General features: G+C 49.4%; 1 protein-coding gene across 3 annotated transcripts in view; it reads left to right on the top strand.

Moving 5' to 3' along the window:
* Nucleotides 1-8,646, top strand: part of Sh (Potassium voltage-gated channel protein Shaker) — a 354,522-nt gene extending 345,876 nt beyond the window's left edge. For all 3 annotated transcript variants that reach the window (XM_089557877.1, XM_089557872.1, XM_089557867.1), the window contains exon 6: nucleotides 100-8,646. The gene's annotated coding sequence lies outside the window, so the exon portion shown is untranslated. The remainder of the gene's footprint in view (nucleotides 1-99) is intronic.
* Nucleotides 8,647-22,154: the final 13,508 nt, after the last annotated feature.

Raw genomic sequence — 22,154 nt, 5'->3', positions numbered from 1 at the left:
TATTGTACTCCAGGAGTGTCTTGATGGTATCAATGCACGCGTGGCACAAGAGACCAGGGAAGCCTCGTCTCTTAATTTTCCTCCTCTCCGACCGCGCAGGGCTCGAGCCAGCGGACCCTGCGCTAGAGGGAGCCACCGAGCCGGCGTCAGCGCCCCTCCGCCAAGCCATGCCAGCAGGCCTGCCAAGGGCGCGCCAGAGGTGGCGCTCGCATCGCCAAGAGGCCGTGGCGCCAGCAGCCGTGTTGGCCGATCGTCGCGCCACCGCCTCGACGACGGCGCCTTCACTCGGCGATCGCAGCGCCGCTGCACAGCCCCGGCAGGGAGGAGAACTTGTTTGCTAGTTGTTCGCCGTCGTCGCCGTTCATCTTTCTCTGGGCCAAGCGGTGACGTCAGATGGCTGCGACTGCGGGTCAAGCCGCAGCCGAGGAGAAGCGAGTGGCTTCCGCGGGTCCGCATTTCTTAGCCTCGAGAGCACTTGCGCTGGTGACGACGCTGGTGGTCACGCGGGTTTATTTGCTCGTGGCTCCATGTAGCCACGCTGCAGAAATTTGAGCAGTGTCCCATTCTGCGGCTTTCTCTTCTCGTTTTACTTGTGTTAATAGATTGTTAATCACTGCTGTCCACCAAACGCAGAGAAACTAATTGGAAACAATTCTCGTTGTTAAGGACGCTCGAAATCGCTCAAACTTTGTGTAAACGTGCGTCGAGTCACCTGCCGCGTTGCGTGCCGTGCTCTCCTGGCGAAAGAAAGCGCAGTTTTCTCGGGGCGGAGTGCGAGGTGCCGCGCTACTACTTCTCTCCAGTTGCGGCCAACAGCGGCGCCTCCCTCCGCGCCCAGCCCGGAAGTGCCACCCGCGCCTACTTCCTCCAAGTGCTGCTGGCGATCACTTCCGCTTCCCGGCGCTTCCCGCCGCGCCGCCTCCGCCGCCGACAGCGCCTCGGTTTGCCGTCCAGGCCTCCGGCGGGAACCCAAGGAAGGAAGCAACGCCTTCGCACGACCGCCTCCCTGGCAACGCAGGGCCGGAACCCGCATGCGCGCAAGCACGGGACGAAGTGCGTGCGCTCTTGTGCAGGGCTCAGCTAAAGCCACTCGAAATGCGGTCGCAAGGATCGCGGCAACTCTGGCAAGGCTTGTGTGCTGCAGCGGCCGATGGGCGCGTGCGGCACACTTTCGGAAAGAAACCTGCAAGTGGTTGCACGGTACCAAGCACGGCAGGGCGACGGCACCGTGTGACGAGCTAATAATGCAGGCTTGTCGGTAGCTGAGCACAGTCATTTTACCATTTTTAATGGTAGGCTGTTTGTAGTGACAAAAAGTATACGGTGTTATGTGCAAAGAAAGAGAAGAATGTTTTCGGGTCAAACAAACCTTGTCATAGAATCTGCGGATCCGAATATAAAATCGAACAAGCAGAGCAGCACAGAAAGAGGGTAGGCAGGTGAAAGGGTTGTCTTTCTGAGTTGTCTGTAGCTCCTCTGAGTCCCATTTGATTTCGACAGTGCCAGCTAGCCCGAATTTCTGGCAGTGCGCGGGTGCCTCGGGTGCCCAGCGCGCGCGACTTCACCAGCCCCACGAACACATATCCGTTAAACCACGCACGGTCAGAGCAGTCACTCGCCTTAGATGCTGCAGGCCGAAAAAGACTAAGAAGGCTCTGCGCTTCTGTGTCGGTGTTGTCTTTCCCTTGCGCCAAAGTCAAGCTCCGCTCAAATTGTGCGGCAATTCTGAGATTCCGCGATAGGTGGCGTGATTCGAAATACGCGAGAGATCCTTTCTTTGTCCTGAGGACCCTGTTTTACGGGACGTTGCGATGCTCATCCGTGATCCTTTGAGCTCTATTCCGGCGGACGATAGGCAATAAAACACCGAAAAGCTGAGTAATTTGTCAGCAGCATTTTTGAGTACCCCTCACTCATACTAACGCCGCTTAGTGAAAATGAAACGCATGAGAATTATTTACGATTACGTTAAGACCGTTCCCCACGAAATGTGTCGTAGGTCAGCTTGACGGTGCTGCTTGAATGAACGCAACTTGCTTAAATTTGAACTTGGCGTTCCGCGCAAAAAACTTGAGCAAAGGTAGGACCTGGTGGGGAAGAAATTACAAGGTGCCGTGAGGCTGATTTTCGAATTTGTCGCCACCATGAATGTGAGCGCGGCAGCAGGGCCATCGACTCGGAGTATTGGCGGCGGCCATGCACAAGAGCGCGCGGGGTCGGGGACTTCCGGCTCTGCGCCGCCTCGGGGTGCCGCCGTCTCCCTGACAACGAGGGCTGCCCGCACGCCGCCGCCACCAGAGGACGCCGGATGCCAGTGCTCCGGGACGTGCGTGTGTGTGTGCGGCGACGACCGACGGACAAAGAGACAGTGATCTTCAAATTCCACCTGTACAGTACTCTTTAAGTATGCCACACATACATATGATATTATATATATATACACACACATACAACTATACATATATAAATATATATATAAATATATAAATATACATAATATCGAACTAAGAAAATACGGCCCGTAGCGCCAAAACCTTTATCCGTCATACACGGCCGCCGTTTGTTGATCCTAAGTGGGTCTTTCGAGTGACGGGGCCCCAGCCGATAATCTCTCCAGGAACCCTCTTTCTCTATCTCTCTATCCATCTTCCAGTGTCCAGCCATCTCTCCCGTCTTTTGAGCGCCGCCTTGTTGCTTCTCCATATGTTCCGTTTATGGCTCCCTATGAAAGCAACCTTGTCCCAGAGCCACCGTTCAGTTCTTACCGGCGCTTCCATCTCCCCCCCTCTCAACATAGCTCCGGCAGAGGGATTGCGCCCGGCGGCCTTAGTCGAGGCGTGCCCAATGGCAGACGCGCTGGCATGTGCGTTCAGTTCGCCGGACTACGGCAAGGCGTCCGGCTCCCCGCAAGTGTGTGCTAAAATGACCTTGAAACGCTCATTATGGCTTCGGGTCTTTTCAACGATTGATGCCATTGGCCCCTACCAACCTTGGCGCCGCCATCCAGAAAATGTACGCTTACGCAAACAGCTGATTCTACTTTTATTTATTTATTTATTTATTTATTTATTTATTTATTTATTTATTTATTTATTTATTTCGAGTACGTGCAGCGCCGATCGGGCGCGATCGTAGCATAACCGTGCATAAAGGTCACTTACAAACGCCAAGGAAAAATAAAGGCGCGAAGAAAACCATGAGATCAGTTACAACAAAAGCAATCAAAGCAACTGTTTGCGTAGCTTTAAGGGGAAGACAAGCAATACAAATTCAGTATAACGCATAAACTATCCAGTCCTAAAATTTGATGGACAGAACGTAAATCAGTGCGGTAGAAGTACGGCCGAAACCGATTCATGTGATGCTCTGTACAGCAGAGCAAAAAGTGGGCATAGACACTGCATCATCCGGGGACAAATTCCATAACTTTGCTCGCGGAAAGAATGAAGACAGCATAGATTAATGGATCTTCGATATGGTCTGAGGTTTTTTTTAATTATCTGCTCTCTTAGACTGGCAATTAGTTTGTTTCAAACTGGATGCCGTAAACACTAGCATATTAAAAAGCACGATTACACGATGGCACAAAAGAGAAGTTGCGTGGCTAGTATCTTCTCGTCGTTTCCTTTTGCCACGCTGTTTTTAAAATTTTATTCTCCTAACGCTGTTTTTTCTCCTAAAGTAAATTTTCGGCAGAGACTTCATATAATCCGTCATATAATCCGAAAAAAAAAATGTTTTGCAAACTAGGATATACTGCGACTTGTGCAAAAACCAAAATGCGTGGTGTCACCTAGGTGAACCCATTAAAGGCAGAGTTGTATGAAGGGCCCTTGATTAGGGCAGCTATTTGAGTCAGTTAGAGTCTCATGATGAATGCTGAGGCGTTTGGTAAAGATGTGTAAGACCATCTTTAACCTTCTAAGAGCTAAAATTTCTGGTAACCTTAAGTTCGAAAAGGCGTACTCATTGTTACCCATGCAAGGCAAGCTAAGCCGATTACTTGCAATAAAAGCAACGTTATTTGATATTAGCAAAAAACATGCCTAGGTTAGCCACCGCTTCTAAGTGCTTGGCACATGGCAGCATATCAGCTGACAGACAGTTAGAAGGAAACTTGAGTGAGAAACAAAGAGTGCGCCACAGCGTTGCACCACTTCGACCTAAACCATTTGGAATCCTGTATGGACTCAGGATCCTTCATCCGTCGAAGAAAGATTGCGCCCAAGGCACCAAAGCGATGGCAAGAAAATGGCCCTTGAGGAGTGAGCGAAACCTTGTCTCAGTTAGCTGCCACAAGCAGTCTGAATTCTAAATCCAGCTCCAAAAGGTAACCCCCACCCAAATGAACCGTCTCCAGCAGTCCCTTGCGGAAAGAACCCCTCAAGCCTTGCCGGAGCCGGCGCAGTGACCGCATCTGGTCAGCGACAGCCGAGCCCCCCCGTCGGAGCCTCTAATGACACTCGCATACATGCACACTGGCCCCAAGATGTGTTGTTGTTGACAGTTGGACTGGTTGTGTGATGTGTGTGAGCCGTTCGCTTCCTTCGCTCTGTTCCGGGTTGTTACCTCCCCTCCTCTCCATAGAACCACGCCCGTGGTAGATACGAAACGTAAATCTGCGACAGCAATGATACTCTATGTAAAGCCGTACTCAAGCTTGCGAGCACTCTGAACAGGAAGGCGAGGCTTCATCAGCACGACGTGCGGGGGAGGAGGGTTATGCGCGCATTCACGTCCAATTTTGACCTCCGCCGCGTGCGAGCGTATTTTTTCTATCTGTTCCGACGGTGTCCGCCGTGCGCAACAACAATCGTCCTCTCGGTTCTTCTTCTCATTCACTCTGCGTCCTTCTGAGAGCCTTAACTCGGCTCGAGTGGACGAGACACACTCGAGTCTGCACAACGGTCCTTCCAACCGGCAAAGCCCACGCAGCGACGAAGGTTGTGCGACTCCATTTCGCGCTCTCGTTTTTCCCAGCCCGTTGCCACGTATTTTCTCGTGTAGGCTTCACGTAGGCAGTGATCGAGAACCGTAGTGGAAACGATCCACGACTGCGAAGGTATATCTGCTCAAACGTATTCCGGTTAACTCATCGCATAAATATCTCCAGCTCTGTAGGCGATAGCGGTGACGCAAAAAGAAAACCCCTTCTCTGTCTCGTCGCGGGCGAGAAGTTCTTGAGTAATTTCGGTTCCACGCTACGATCACTCCGTCTGGAGGGAATCAAGCACGCTGAATCTGCAAGTTCCTTTGGCCGTGGTAAACGACAAGGAAATCTCGAAGCGCAGGGACGCCTTTCGCGACATGGGTACCCTCGAGAGCAAACCGAATTCAGTGTGCAGGATTCTCCGAGATGGAAAACGAGCCTCCGTGAAATCGTCGTCTTGTAGCAGAACACCCATCACATTCACCGAGCGGCTAAAATGAACAACTCTTAAGTGCTAACTATAACTAGTTTTACATACTAGGGCGGACACCGTTAACAGGTCGCGCTGGCGTTCCGCTCCTTCGGAGGTTTATGCCGGTACGTACTACTCAAGGAAAGTCTTAAGCTAGTTACCGTAGTCGTCTTGCAGGTTAGCGAGTCCATGCCCCATTTTCTAGCTTTCCAACTCGACTCATTTTCAAAAGCTAATCTTCTCGTTGATCAACCGCTCTCCTGACGTAGCTCGGCGCAGTAGTTCTTTCGAAACTCCATGTAGCGTCGTGAGGCAATAATCTCTAACGAGAAGCTTCCCAGAACAATGTACTAACATTTTTAAAAAAGATCATACCCAACTGCTCCGGCCTGTACGAAGGCGCCTGTATTGAAACCATAGCGATGTCCTCCATAGGAATTCCGCTGAACGGAGCATAGCATTGCCCCGTAGCCTTTCCTTTCCGTTGGGGCTCGATGCCCTAACGTTGGGCGGTAGAAGATGCGTCCGGGTTTTGGCATTCTAGCCGCTCGCCTTCTCATTCGTAGCGAATAGCCCCAATTGGATTTAAGGTCTTTGCGAAAAGGTGAAACAAAAAAAAAAAAGAAGAACCAGAGAAAAGAAGATTGGCGATGGCAGCCACTCGCGCTCGTCAGAAATATACAAAGAAAAAGACAGAAATTCGTCCACCGAACACTGTGACGCTTCTGAGCAGGCGACGGAAAAGTTGTGAAGACGCCATTTGGCGGTTTTGCAGGCGCCAAAGGATGGTTGTGCTAACGAAGAAGGTTGCAGAAAGGTGTCCAAGAGTAGCTATGGCAGACGAACCCAATGCAAACTACTGCAACGAAAGCTCGTTCACTTTTGCTTTTTTTTTTCCACGCGTCTGGAAATCTTTTCCTCGTCTGCGCGGTTTAGTACTTTTCTGCAACGTCTCTACACTCGCACGTTGTCTCTTCAAGAACGCGAAAGCGATTATTTGTTATTTTTGTGTCACAAAGAAGAAGTTACAAAGACAGATACTATGTGGCTGGAAGAATTAATAGCGCAGAAATCTCTTTTGGCTTAGCGGCAATTGAGACGCCTGTTTGTTTACTCACTGGCACACAACACTTTCACGAAGCCCGCTGAGTTCATTGCCGCTACAAAGAGATCTGTCATCACCAGGATTGATCTCTAGAACTCGCCTCACGGCGTTAAAAAAATCAGCAACGGTCATTTCTGCCTCATTTCTGGAACTAGGTGCATGTTACGCTTAAGAAACGCACCATTAGGGAACGTGTCAGGCAGCTAAAAAAAGTGCGCGGGTACACATATTTTTCTTGCGTACAGCCTATCAAACGAAGCGCAGCTTGTGAGAGCAAATTGTTGCTTCCTGAAACCTCACTCTTTTTACGTTTAGGCTACTAACACATGTTAACAGTCTTTCAGTCCTCTTCCCAGCGCAAAAGAGTGTGGTCGTTGTGGGTTGCAGCTTAGCCGCTAGGGAAGAGAGACTGCGAGCTCGTGAGCAACCATGCAACTCGAGCCGGTTGAGAGCAAGTCGCCCTAGCAACTGCCTTGACTAGGAATTAACGAAAGCCGCCTCATACCACGTGTTCCCTTTGCGTTACTTCTTACCTCCTCTTGGCTGGGATGAACGCAGGGGTAAGCGCAGCGCAGTCTGCTGTTGCTGCACTGCGCATCTGGATCAGGGTCGTCGTTACTGTCGTCCTCGTCGCACAGTTGGCGCCGAGGCACGCCTCTTCGTATTTGCATATATCCCGAGCAAAAGGCGTAGCTCGAGGCGCAGCAGTGGCATGAGCGCGAAGAAAATTTATGAGACGTTCTCCTCATCATCCGCATCCCCGAGAAAGAAGCTCGTCACAGTGCCGTGCACAACACGCGAAATCGTACGTACGAGGTGCATGCGCCGCTTCGCTCATTCGTGCCAAGAACAATAACACGCTTCGCAGTAATTCACTCGGTCATTGGCGGGTAAAGCTTCAATTCGGATGGCGTCTGCTCGAAAATTGCGAGACGAGTCGAATTATTTCCTGAAGATTTCAAGCATTGAGTGTTCTCTGTTGCGCTCCGCTTTGGTCTCTCTTCAATAAAACACCGGTGGCACTCCTATTTGCAGGTTACGTGCCCCAACGTTTCACGAGCTCTCCGACCAGGAAGAAGCGGTTGTGACTGATTACCTTGCTCAGTAGTATAAGCGACCTATTGTTCATGATTGTTTTCGGTAGTGATTAGCTGTGGCTTCGGGTTGTGAAACTTTTCAAATAGGGCTTCACTGGTTGCGTCAGACTTGATTATGAGGCTACCAACGCTACCGTTAGGGTTCTGCGCAAACAAGGGAACTCACCTTGCGAACCATGCTGGCAAATGTTGTAACGTAATTCCCCATTTATGATTTGGGATATGGTTTGTCGTCTGTCATAATACATGCACCGCGCCTGGTGGTTTCATAACCGCAAAGTAATTCGTCTGCTGTATTCCTTGTTTTCAGTACCAAATGACTTCGATGTTGAACTTCACGTTACAGCTGATAGTCTTCTTTTTTTTGTTTCTTTTTGACCAATCTGCCGTCGTATGTTTTTAGATTGTTACAGTACGGTCGCAAACATAAATGCGCCAAATTTAAGTAGCAGGTGTGAGCCGAACGAGAGCTTAAGTAGTTGGTTGACCAAAACGCGTTATGGTCCGCTGTCCCAGAAGAACAGCAATGCCGGTGTGTCTAACCGTGTGATGCCTACCCGAATGTTTCCCTGCCTTCACGACCGAGGGTGTTTACACCAACGCGCTTTTTTTTTTTTCTTACGAATTGCGGGCGCACGAAGCAGATGGTGCGCGTTACAAGTGCTGGTTCGTCTGCTCTGTCGTAAAGATGGGTTGTCCAGTTCGAAAACTGTTTCCAGGGAAGTGAGTTTGGTGAGTGAAAATGAAGTAAGATTCAGCGAACGCATGTTATAGTTTTTACTCAACGAGGTCACAGAAAAACACATATGAATAAGAATGCAAGTTGTGCGCTGTTTCAGGTTGTCCCCTTCTCTTTGTGTCACTTGTGATTGCGAGTCCTTCTGGCGACAATTTGTCGCCCTGCGAAGGCTCCCTAACGAAAATGTTCCGCTGTTAAGTTTAGCTGCTTGAGGAGTTTTTCTTTGTCTGTTTACAGCGTACAAAGTGAGTTCTGCTTGCTGCTACTAAGTGCGAGCGTATTAAAGTACCTTCTTGTCTTGTACTCTGGTGTACTGTTGCGTCCCGTTGCGACAGCGGACGACGTGCGCCCGGTCAGGCTCAAGGCCTCTACCCACGAAGTCCAGCGTCATGTCGCGCTCTCACATAAACCGCGGGGCACGTAAGCCCTTGGTAACGCTCTCACTTTTCGCAGCGTCACCACGCGCAGCGCAGCCATCCCAGATAAGTTTCCAGTGCCACAAGTGAAACTGACAGCACTTTCAGCATGTTCCTTGGCACAACGACAGCTGATAACCTCGCAAAAATTCATGTGCAGTAAGCAATGGTCTACGAGACAGTAGCGAATCGTCTTTCTGCAGTACAGTCGCGATCAATTTGAAGGTGATCGCGCGAGCATCGACCTTTCAAGTTGCATAGCGGCCGATACCGGAACTGCAACCATAAAGACAGCGTTGCCTTCTTTCCCTCGTAGGTTCTTTCGGGCTACAACCGTCACCCCTATGACTACCTCGCCACCTTTCTTCTGTGTTTGTTCTCTATCATGGAAATCATGATAGCGTCGTTGCCTCCTATCGTGGCCGATGATATGAAGGTTATCTCACGAAGGCTGACGAATCTTTAAGTCTTCGCGTGGCACATTTTTACCACACAAATGCAGAATTATGATAGCTTCCCTCGCCCTTTGGCTGTTCAATGAAGCACTGAAGCACAGCAATGAAAATGCCGCGCAAGGCGGCTTTTTCTAGCATAGGTTGACGCTCGCACAATTAACTTCCAATTGATTGCGACCGGTCTAACAGTATACACAAGATTACGACACGTGCGAATCTGTCTGCTGACGCGAAAGAAAAACAACGAAATTTGGGACTTGCTATAAGGGAGTGACAGCAGCTCAAAGAACAGCGAAAAGAGATAGACGCTACTCTGATGTTCCCTTCGCCACGAAAGGTGATGACGTAGCATGGCGCTGCTCCCTGCCTCGGTCGCCGCTCGAGCGATCACCTTCATATAATGAGGCACTCACTGAGTTTGATGTTCGCACCCACACCACGAGCCGTTTTCAGCACAACAGCTTTTTGAAGCTTCCCAACTACGCAGAGCTCGTGCTGAAAATTGACATTGATCTAGACACGGTAAAGCGGAAGCTGCCTTAGCTTTGTGTGCAATTGATTAGGTGACCTAGGCTGCGCAGGCCTTGTGCTTGCCCTTCAGGACGTTTATGTCTACTTTCCTCTGTCCAGTTTTAGATTCGCCACCGTCCCTAGGCCTGTCAACAATTTATCGGCATCCTCGTAAGGAAATTTCTGCAAGCGCAAGAGAAGGAATCGTCTGCCACAACTGTGAACTGTTCAGTCTTCACGCAGAACCTGAGAGGCAAAGTGTTGGCTCTCCTCTCACCAATTTCTCACGCCTCGTGAACGTTCCCTGATTACGGCGGGTCAGTCTGAACATCGGGGAGCCAGTCTCGGCAGGCAGGGGTGCCATATAGGTCACTATTCCACGGGTCTAGACAGAGCCCGGCTCCATAAATGACAAAATTTATTTTGTAAAGGAAGTAAACGAAACTACATTACTAATAAATCTAATAAAATCATGCAGAGGCAATTAAAATACATTACAAATTGAAACTAATAAAGTGTGATGCCATTTCAGTACTATTCCGCAAATTAATTCAATTTTTCTTGAACTACTTTGTGTGCGTTTGATGCATTAAATTTGTATACTGGTGGCGCAGTTCCCTTAAAGGGAAACTGCTTAGGTTTTAGAAATGAACGAGTTTAAGAGGGTCGAATGTGTGAAACTTGCAGGTAAAGCATGCGAAGTCTTTTTGGACTAGCGCTTGAAATAGTGAAGTAATGGCCGATAAAAATCCGGACGCCGTTCAAGCTTCTCCGCAGCGCACAACGACAAGTGGGGGGCGCATGATGACGTCATCGAAGGTATCGGTACATTTCCAACGCACAAACGCCTGCTTTGAAGGAAAAAACCAGCGCCACCGAAGGCAAACCCTGCCGAGAGTTGTTTGGCAGCGTCTAACGAGTCAGGGCAGGGTGTGGCTGACGACAGCGGCAGTTTGAAATCATACCTTCCGTGACGTCACGCTGAGTTTTTCTGCACTCCTCCGGTGCACTCAGGAGAAGCGCAAAATTCAATCGTCGATTACGTCGCTATTTTAAATGCTAGTGCAAAAACACTTGGCATGCCTTACCTACAGCCTGTATAGATTTGAATCCTTGAATATCGCGAAAGTTGGCGTCGAAAATGTTGCCCGCTTGACGGCGCAATGAGCGCTCCCGACAAAAAGAGATGTCATCGCCATCATCAGCCTGACTACGCCCACTGCAGAGCAAAGGCCTCTCCCATGTATCTCCAAAAAACCCTGTCCTTTGTCAGCTGCGGCCACCGTATGTCCGCAAACTTCTAATTCTCATCAGCCCACCTAACCTTCCGCCGCACCCTGCTACGCTTGCCTTCTCTTGGAATCCATTCCGTTACCCTTAAGGACCTGCGGTTATCTTCCTTATGCATTACGTGCCCTGCCCAAGCCCACTTTTCCTCTTGATTTCGATTAGTATGCGTTGTGCTTAACTTAAGCTGAAGTTAGCCTCCACGTTTGTGCCTCATAGGTGAGTACCGGTAAGATGCAGCTGTTGTATACCTCGCTCTTGAGGGATACTGGCAAACTGCCATTTATGATCTGAGAGAATCTGCCATATGCGCTCCACTCCATTCTTATTGTTCTAGTTATTTCCCTCTCATGATCCGGATCAGAGGCCACTACCTTCCCTAAGTAGACGTACTCCTTTACCATTTCCTGCAGCTCACTAACAATTGTGAGCTGCTGTTCCCTTGCTAGACTGTCGAACATTACTTTGGTTTTCTGCATCTTAATTTTAAGACCTACCGTTCTGCTCTGCCAGTCAAACTCATTGATCATGCTTTGCAGTTCATGACCTGAGTGACTAACCAAGGCGATGTCATCAGCGAATCGCCGATTACTTGGGTATTCCACATAAACTCTTATTCCCAACTGTTCCCAATGCAGGCCTCGGAACACCTCCTAGCATAGCATAGAACACCTCCTTGAATAGCATTGACGAGATCATGTCTGATCGCGCGTGACGCTCTTCCTTAGCGGAAGTTTATTGCTGACTTTATGAAGAATTATAGTAGCTGTGCAGTCGTTATAAATATCTTCTAATATACAGTCTAGCCCGGTTATAACGAAGTCGGCGGGAATCGGAAATCACTTCGCTATATCCGCTATTTCGTTATATGCGGACTACGAAAAAAAAATGCAAACATCGGCATACCGATTTATTGCCGCTGAAAGAAGTCGTCCAGCGTCCCCTGAACACGTTTCGCGAGTGCGGACTTCAGGATTGCGGCTTCCATACCATCCAACTGCGAACCAAAGATCTGTTCGAACTCCGGACTTCCAAGGTACATCCGTAGCGTGTCAACAGCTGCGATGGCCGCTGCGGAGGTGACCGGCTTAGGGGCACAACTAGCATCGTCGCATTCGCTGTCGGAGGCGCTCTCCGCCAAGGTCTCTTCCATGACACTCCCGGCAACTTCTTCAGTCGTGAAGTCCTCGGTGGCAACAAGGTCTTCGTCGGCGAAAACGAAGTCCATGTGGCTTAGACCCGCAGGCACAAGGTTCAAGTCGCTAGCGGAATCCCAAAGCTGCTCCAAGCAGGCCGTCGCGGCGGCAGCATCAGCGGTTGCAGCGACGTCAATCGCGGTAGCTTCGTCCTCAGCAGGCGCCGCCTCCGCGCTGCTGCTTCGGCAGAAGCCGGCTTTCTCGAAGCAATGGGCGATGGTCAGGTGCTTCACATCCCTCCAGGCTCCGCTTGCGAAGAAAATCGTCTTTACCAAAGGCACCTTCATGCCGACCACGTTGTCGGCAGTGTGAACATCAATTAGGAGGCGCTCGATCACGCGGCGCCGGTAGTGGACCTTAAAGTTGGCAATAACCCCCTGGTCCATAGGCTGCAGCTTGGCGGTAGTGTTTGGGGGCAGGAACAAAACCTCTACAGCGCTCAAGTGCGCGTTGACGTGATGCGCACTGCAGTTGTCAAGCAACATCAGCACCTTGCGCTTCTTACGGACCATCTCCTTGTCGAAGTCGGCAAGCCACTTGCCAAAAATGTCTCGCGTCATCCATGCCTTCTTATTGTTCACATACGTCATTGGCATAGACAGCACCTTGGCGAAACCGCGTGGTTTTTTTGCCTTTCCAATGACCAACAGGTCTCGCTTATCAGAACCATCCATGTTCGCGCAGATTAGCACGGTAACACGGTTTTTGCTGTCTTTTCCTCCCACGCACTTGTCTGTCTTGGCCGCGAGAGTATTTGATGGCAGCAGTTGGAAGAATAGTCCAGTTTCATCTGCATTGTAGATGTCCTTGTCGGAATACGCAAGGATACGATCGCGGTGCTTGGCCATCCACTGCTGGAGCGACTCCTGGTCAACGGACGCGGCCTCCCCGACGATGTTTTTACATGTGATGTTGTGCCTGTCCTTGAATCTCTGGAGCCACCCATTTCCTGGCTGGAAGTCTTCATGCCCGAGAGCGAAGCCCAAGACCTTGGCCTTCGCCAGAATGATGGGTCCACTGAGCGGGATGTTCTTCGATCGCGCGTCCACGAACCACTGGTAAAGCGCGGCTTCTACGTCGCCGTAAGTGGCGCATCGGATCCTCTTTCGGTCACTGCTGCCAACGTCGGCGTCGAGAACGGCGTCGATCTTGCTACCATTCCTGATTATTGTTGAGAGCGTGGACTGTGCAATGTCAAACTTCCGTGCGATAGCACTCTTTTTGACGTTTCGACGCACTTCATCCAAAATGGCGCACTTCGTCTTCAAAGACATCACCTTTCTCTTCCCCGTCGAAGTGCTGGGGCTCGCGAGGCTCGACATTGCAGAGAAATGGAGTCAGTTCCGAGAAAGGGGACAGCTAAGTAGGTCCGCTGAGGCGAAGCGGTCACGAAAAAGAAGCGGAACAAGACAGGAAACCGTGATGGCGTCAATGCGGGCGTCAATGCGGGCAGAAAACAAGTGACAGTGGCGTCACGCGCGATCTCGGTAGCGTTCACCGTGCTCCCAACCTAGAACAGTGCGACACTGCGCTCATTTGTCCGTTCACCAGCTAGATCAAGTCGAATAACTCTGTCCTTATAAACAGCATACAACGATCCGCGATAACGATAAAAATGAGCCACGCTTCCAACATGCACAATGCTGCAGCGCTTTCTCCCTGCCTTGCGCACCGCGGCACCGACATAAAACAAAGCACGCGCTGCCACACCTCCTGCAGACTGCAGTCCAGCCGTGGCGCCGACTGCCTGGGAGAAATAGAGAACCGCGATTGGCCAAGACGGCCGCTCCCTGCAACGTCATCGAAAAAAAAAAAATCGTCTCTGTTCTTTTTTACATTTTTCCCCTGCGCGGCGTGCTCTACCGCTCTACGCCGTGACGCCGTACAAGGACGGCGCAACACGAGACCAGCGTCCCATGCGATGCAGTGAAGCAACCTTTCGCTCCGCAGGAGAGCAGACGACGCCACGAAAGGACGCCGTCAGCCGAATTTTGCTATTATTTTCGCGGAAAAAATCGCCTCAAGGACGCAAAAATGTGTTGATTGGTATTAAATCTCTTCGTTATATCCGCTGACGCGCTCTTATTTACTTCGTTAAAACCGGACCCAAAATGTATTGAAAATGCAAAAATGGGAATGGGAAATTGAAATCCCTTCGTTATAACCGCTATTTCGCTATAAGTGGGTTCGTTATAAACGGGCTAGACTGTATTCACATAACACTCTTGTACACCCTGATTCTGCAATGCCTTCATGACTGTAGAGGTTTCCACAAAGTCAAATGCTTTCTCGCAAGCAATGAACGCTATATATAGGGGTATACGTTACATTTTGCGCAATTCTCTGTCACCTGTTGGAGAGTGTGAATATGGTCTATCGTCGAGTATCCTTTACGAAAGCGTGCCTGATCAAATGGTTGATTGAAGTCTAAGGGTGACATGATTCTATTTGCGATTACATTTGTAAATACCCTGTAGGCTACAGAAAATAATCTGATCGATCAGTAATTTTTCAACTCCTTCACGTCTATTTTCTTATGAATTAAGATAATTTTAGCTTTCTTCCAAGCTTCTGGTACGCTCGAGGCCATAAGGTATTTCGTATGCGGGGTCGCTAGTTTTTCTAGCACAATCTCCCCTCCGTCCTTCAAGAGATGTGCTGTTACCTGATCCTCATCAGCTGCTTTTCCCCTTTGCATTGCTCTTAAGTCTTTCTTTACTTCCTTTTTCGCCACTCAAGGGATGTCCATTGCTGTGGGCTACTGCCTCTTTCATTAACGTTCTGATTGCGTTGGCTACTGTATAGATTTGTGTAGATTTGTGAAGCTATTAGCTTCTTATCTATATTGCTAGTGACATTCCCATCTTTGTCTCTTAGCGCTGGCATCTGGTTTTTACCTATGTCTAGTATCCTCTTCACTGCTTTTAGACGACCTCCATTCTTTTAGAGCACTCTCGACCTTCTCCTTATTAAATTTTCTTTATTATTATGTCGGCTACCTTGCGCTTATTTAATAACTCTGATTGCTCCGCCAGTTCTATTCGGTCCGTATGGTTAGACGCTTTCATACTTCCCCTTTGTACTCCTCTTCAGGAGTATGACTCTCCTTCAGGCGCACTCCGTAATGATACTTGTGACATTACCGTTCATTGTTTGAACGATAAGGTTATCTTCATCACTTAAAGGGAGACTGAAGCACTTTTTCTGAAAATTGGGCTGGCAGCGGCATCCTATAGTTTTTTATGCTGTATACTGGAATATCGCATCCAAATAAGGCAAAAACAAGCGCGAATTGCCTTTTTTAGCCGAAATATGCGGCCTGTGCCCCGGGGCACGCCGCGCGGCGCGCCGCCGCCCGTGATTGGTCAAGAGAGGTCGTGACGTCACTTTGAGGACTGGAGAAGCTGCCGATGCGGATCCGGCGCTGCGTTGAGGGCAGATCGCAGCTTTCCGTGTCGTTGTAAAAGCGAATACGGCGACTATTTTTTTTTACTGACCACCGAAGAAAAGGATACTACAGTTTGCTCATTCCACGTATCGCCTGAAACCAAAAAAGACACAAGCAAAAAATTCTATGCCTAGCACAAGCATACGCCAACGTCAAAGACGCGATGCAGACCATGCGTAAAAGGTGCCAGCACAACCTCGGCTCGTATTCTCGGAAAGTAAGGGGTGCGAACAATACTCAAGTCAATTACCACCACCGGACGCCTCCTGGCTCGCCCGGAAGAGCATCATCCTAAAGAAAAGGCCCAAAGCACTGTGTCCAAAAATCCCGTTCTCAGTACCCGGCGTTGCAGGTTGCGGCAAGAAAGTATTTCAAGGAAACGATGAAGGAGCACAAAGTTGGTGTCAAAATTAGCGAAGCGCAGTGGCCAAGCACTGCGAGGCATGCGACCACAAGATAGTGACGCAATCATGGTGCGCTGGAAACCAAGCCAAATACGCGCACAAATACGCTTCACTCCTGGCGCGTTCAGCAGATGCCAGAAAATATTAATCGCTGCCTCGGAAACGTTCGCCCTTCCTAGATTTGCAGTTTAGGTTCAGTGAAGTAGTTGCCAACTATATGTGTGTTTAAAAGCCAAGCTAGCTGCAACTCGCCCGCTGCCACAACTTGATGAAGAAACCGAGTAAGGTTGCGGTGTTTTTTTGCAAAAACTCGGTTGGAATTCATTTCTGTCATAAATTTGCATCCGAAATCAACGTCGAACGCTTTCATTTTAATTGCTTAGCTAGGATTAAACGAGATGCCGCATATGAAGAGCTTCGATGCTTGCTTGCTTTGCTTTATTGTGCTTTGCTCTGCTTGCTTGCTTGCTTGTTTGCTTGGACACGTCGAACCGAGTATAAAATCACTAACCGAGCCTTGCTGAGCACGTCTCAGGTGGTCTGGCCGCACCTAAGCTGAGGAGAGCGACACATGCTTAAGCCTCTATAAGGTTTCTTCAGGGGCTAAGTGAGCATGTTTCTACTTTTAAAAGAGGCGCTTCTTCGGAATGGTGACACGCCACTTATGCGCGAGGAAATCAATGGAACTGTGTCATGGTTCAGCCGCGTCTTTTCGACAGAAATCTCCAGAGATCACACTAGGACAAGCTCTGCCTGTAGCCGCTCTTACGAAAGTGTTTCGAGCAGAGTAAGATTGCTTTAGTCGACTTGAATTCTTCGTCACAGCAGCGAGCGGTTGCGCTGCGAGCTTGTGATCTTGCGGAAAACAGTGGAAGACGACACAGTCGCGGCCGTAGTTGTTCGTGGACACGAACGCAGAGTAGTACCTGTTGAATCTGATTCTCAAGGTCGGCTGACACACTTTGTACGTCACAACGCACGCAGTACGAGGAACAACGCATGCAGCACGAGAAACAACGCGCTCAAAGCGAGCTCGGGTGCGACTAAGCATCCCCGGCTCCTCAACATGACGTCACGCTGGCCGACATGGACGAGGTTTCCTTCTCCGCTGTTCCCCTCTCCGGCGCTCGCGCGGGGCGCGGGAAATTTAAACATCACATTTTTAATTGGTGATTGCGCCACTGTTTTAGCCAAAATCGAAAAAATAATTTCACAGACGTGATCAGCAATGACACTACTTCAAAACCCTAGAAGGTTAGCTGATTCGAAAACCGCCTCAGTATCCCTTTAAGGCTGAATATCTGATTGCAGCGATCACCCTGAATTCCTCTACTTTCCCTCTCGCTAATTCATCAATGGGCTTCCGCTTCACTAATTTCTTCCGTTTCCTTCTGACGTCTAAGCTAATTCGAGACCTTACCATCCTGAGGTCGCGAGTTGGCCGATAGGGGGCCCGAGTGAGCGGACGCGTTCATTATCGGTTCCGCCAATTTCTGGTTCCTGTGCCCGGCTAAGTCCTTTCTACGACCCGCCAAGGCCCTCAACGGATCCTGGAAGGTACACGGACCCTAATCGCTACCATCCTATGGATGTGCCCAATGACCTCGTTGAGCTACCTGGTGAAAATGTCTCTGGCAGCCACGCAGCTGCGCTAAGCCTCGCCTCATCGAGGCGAGCCTCGCCGGAGTGCCGCGTTCCTCACTCCCCAACAGCCATGGAGGAGCCCGTGGATGGAGTCTGGAGAGACCTCTACCCCGTTGGACTGCCACTCTGGTGAGTGGAAAACTATGCTCCATGCTTACCGAAATCGGACTCCGGATTCGAATTCGCCCCCAAAACACCCCGCATCGGCCTCGGTTCAACCTAAGCCAAGCGCCAGCAATGCCGGCAAGCCACCGGACGCTGCATCTGGAAACTCCCGAACCGCGTTCAAGGAGACGCCGCAGGTCCTACGCATGACGCGCGCGGTCGTCCATAGAAGTAAGCAACTCGCCGCACTGCCGGCGGGTACCATCAGAGTCGTCTTTCGCCCGCGAGGCGGCCTCTTCCTGGAGAAGATCCCGGCTCCCAGTATCCTGCAGGCACTTCACTCGACGCTCAGCTGCTCAGTGATTGGCGAGTTGCACATAAGAATCCACCCAACTAACAACACCTTCACAGCGACGGTAAAAATTCAGCAAATTACTTTAGATGGAACGCAATATCCGGTAGCCGCGTACATCGCGGCCCCTGCAGCGGCAGTCAAGGGTGTTATTTCCAGGGCATACTGGAATGAGACACCCGAGCAAATTCTAAGTGACTTGAAGTACCGAAACCCGGAGGCCAACATCAAAGCGACCCGATGCATGGGGAAAACAGCTTCCACCCTTATAACCCTTGCCTCTGGTTCCGTGCCTCACACCCAGGGTGTCGAACCGGCATTTTTTCGGGTTCGGTTCGGGTTCGGGTTCACTCCTTTCGGGTTCAGTTCCGGGTTCGGCTCCAGAGGGCCATTCCGTTCCGGTTCGAACAGGTTCGGACCGCCTCGAACCGGTTCAAACGGGTTCAAACGGGTTCAGGACAAAAAAATTATAACGCTGATGGGTTTCAGTCAACTTTGCTATGTGTTTTCTTTTTTCTTGCACATCACTGTACAAAATAAAAAATCCAAAGATTTGTTTACGAGAACATAATACTGGGCTAGTTGGTAAGGGTTCATGAAAAAGGACAAAACGAAGTCTGGAGAATACACAGACGCTGACTAACAACTGGTTGTTACATTCTTGGAAAAGTATATGAAGGTGCAGGACACAGTGAACAATCCAAAAAACAGAAGAGCAAAGATTAAAACTAAAAAAACCATACTGCGCATGCACATTATAGTCGAGTCATGACATCTTTTTCAACGAAATTCGAAGACTATATTTCATAGTAGACGGCACTCCCCTATCTCCTGGACCTCACACAGTTGCCAAGAAAGCCTGGCTCCTTATCAACTAAATTGATGTATGGTGAAGCAACACGCTCATCTGCTTCCATCCTGATCATAAAGGCCTCCACCATCTCCTTAAAAATTTGATCAGGGTGATTAAACAGGAGTCTTGTCTTTATAAGTGGGGAAGCAATGAGTATTTGTTCGAACATCACAGATGGGTGAAAAAAGTAGCTGTGGCGTATAACTTGGCTTTGCATTGCAGCGAGTGCTACGATTGCTTCCCCCCGTAGATAAGACAAGGGTCCTGGTTAATGACGCTGTTTGCATTTGTAGGGAGTTGGCCGAGGCCAATGGGAACAGAAAAGAAGCCGATGAGTGTTGCTTCACCATCTATCAATTTGGTAGATAAGGAGTCAGGCTTTCTTGGCGTTGTGTGAGGTCCAGGATATAGGGGAGTGACGTCTGCTGTGGAAGATACTCTTCGAATTTCGTTAAAGAGACGTCAGGATGTGATGTGCATGCGCATTATGATTTTTAAGTTTTAACCTTTTGTTCTGTTTTTTGGGATTTTTGGGTTTTTTGGGTTTCCTGTGTCCTGCGCCTCTAATACTTATCCAAGAATAGGTTTAGTTTGGTTTATGGGGTTTAACGTCCCAAGGCGACTAAGGCTATGAGAGACGCCGTAGTGGAGGGCTCCGGAAATTTCGTCCACCTGGGGTTCTTTAACGTGCACTGACATCGCACAGTACACGGGCCTCTAGAATTTCTCCTCCAAAGAAATTCTAGCCGCCGCGGCCGGGATCGAACCCGCGTCTTTTGGGTCAGCAGCCGAGCACCGTAACCGCTGAGCCACCGCGGCGGCTTATCCAAGAATAAAATAAACAGTTCTTAGTCAGCGCTCGTGTCGTCTCCCGTCTTCCTCTTGTCGTGTTTACTGCGTTACATGAACATGAAAAGATTGTTTAATGTGAGATGTTCTCACTTTACTCATTTTATTTATTGTCTGCAGCAAAAAGACGAATTTACGGCAAGAGCCCCAAAATGAAATGAACTCGAAATTAATGGAAATCGGCTATGTATATACGCTATAATCCACATTATGAGGTGTAGGACGATAAGCCGATGGATTTTGCGTCTACAAGACCCTCCTGCTTCAGCAGTTTGGGAGACCCCGTAGCGCGAGTAATAGGTCTCCCTTGAAGATTTAGTAAGTTGGGACTTTATCGTACGCAGTGTACCTACGAGGCACCAAAATTTCCGCCGCACGTGCCCTCTACGTTCCCGCGCACTACTAAGAAACGAAACTGTCATGCGTTGGCACGTATACATATACGTACAGACAGATACCTTTCCGTCACCCCGAAACCGACTTGCCAGTCCCCCCCTCCTTTACTACATGGTAAGGAAATGTTCGAGAATCCCTCCACCGCCCATCCCCCACCCAACGAGAGCCTCGTGGGAGCACTGGCTCACCCTAACATCCAGAACTTATCAAACATATATTATTTAAATCACCTATTCGACATCGCCTTTGTGACTCACGTTATATATCCCGAGCCCCTATAGCTCAGTAGCTGCAAAAACTCAGCTAATCGTGGCTTCTCACTATAGTAAAGTAAGGAATTTGTTTGTAATAGAATGTTTGGGACTTTTCCTGGGGCGCTATGAAAGGCAACCTTTTCGTAACAGATTCTTTTTGCGCCCTTAATAGAGTGATAAAGAGTGGTTAATCTGGCGTGCACCATTTGTCCACCAACTTGTTTCAGTCATTTATATTCAAAACTACAAACAACCCCTTTCTGGCAGCTGTGCTTGATAGGTGACTAAGTGCTCGCCTGTCTTTTCTGGACATGCTCGGGAGTGCTGATTCATTCGGTTTTCTCACTCTTCGCTTTTACTTACCTGTACGGCCTCTCCACAGGGCAAATGACAAATGTTGCGATCGGGCATTACTTCCTCTACCCATACATATACAGCCTTACCTAGACTTTCTCTATACTGGTGTATTAAAGCAAAGTCAGCGGATGTGCAGTGGAGCCCACATTAATTTCCGCAGATATAACGAACGCTCGCTTATTGCGAGTGGTGTGGTGCTACTATGAAAATATGCATAAGGGCAACGGAAATTCGTCGCAGATACAGCGAACAACTCTGGCCACCCCACTCGGTTATAGCGAACGAGGTGGCGTGGCGAACTACCCCGAGGTTGTAGAGGTCGTCCTTCCGCTAAGTACGCAGATGAAATAGCGCCCCTCAACCTTCACGACACCGCCCCGGAAAGACATGTGAACCCAGAAATGGAATTAAAAGGCGGCACTGCTGTGCGCAGCGCTAACCGGAAAGTCCGGCGTCCGGTAACACTGTAAACGCTAAAAAAAGAACGGTAACGATATGCTGTAATTTTCTATTGAAATAATAAGTAACCGCCGGCCAAACCCGCGTCGATGACCAACGAGGGCAATCATTGCCTACGCGTTCGCCGGCTCGGCAAAGCATCCCGAATGGAAGAAGCGCGGTGCGCGTGAGAAAGGGGCATCGTCGAAAGTGAAGCTACTGACCATGGTCGCAGATCAATTCACAACAGCGATTAGATAATTCTGAAATCCTTGCTGGCCATGCTAGTCACGCGGTATGCATATGCATAGCATGTGCGGGCGGAGGCAGGGAGTTATTGTGGCATGCCTTATGCCGTGATCGCTGAAATCGACGCGGTCAAGTAAGGCATGAGGAGGGTCAGAGAGGTTCCAAATATTTCATGCAACAACCATAAAAAAAAGCCTACAAGATAGCCGAATAGCCTAGAGCATCTGTAAACAGAGTTTTCTGTTGCGCCGCCATTAGTAGGAATCACGCTCGGAGTCAAAGGTTAGACTATGCATACTCTTTTAGTTATTCATTTTACTGCGTTAGCAGTATAGCTTGCTTTCCCAAAAATAACCGCGCTGCGTGCGTGCAGCCTCCATCCTTGATTCACACTCCTGTGCGCGTACATCAGAGCATTCACTGGTAAAAATGTACCTTCAAAAACTTTCACCCATCTCTCCACCCCTCATCACCCACCTGTACCCGATATAGCCGAGGCAGATTGTTGTGAAGGCTCGACGTATTTAGTCGCCCAAGCGTTCTAAGAAAAAAACGCCAAAAAAGCGTCAGCCTGTCGTGTCAGACACTAAGAACGGCA

The sequence above is a fragment of the Amblyomma mixtum genome, chromosome 1 (assembly GCF_055824585.1).
Source record: "Amblyomma mixtum isolate Tamu chromosome 1, ASM5582458v1, whole genome shotgun sequence".
In the NCBI taxonomy this organism is placed as follows: domain Eukaryota; kingdom Metazoa; phylum Arthropoda; class Arachnida; order Ixodida; family Ixodidae; genus Amblyomma; species Amblyomma mixtum.
The sequence above is the reverse complement of the archived record's forward strand: the minus strand, read 5'-3'. Positions and strand labels throughout refer to the sequence as shown.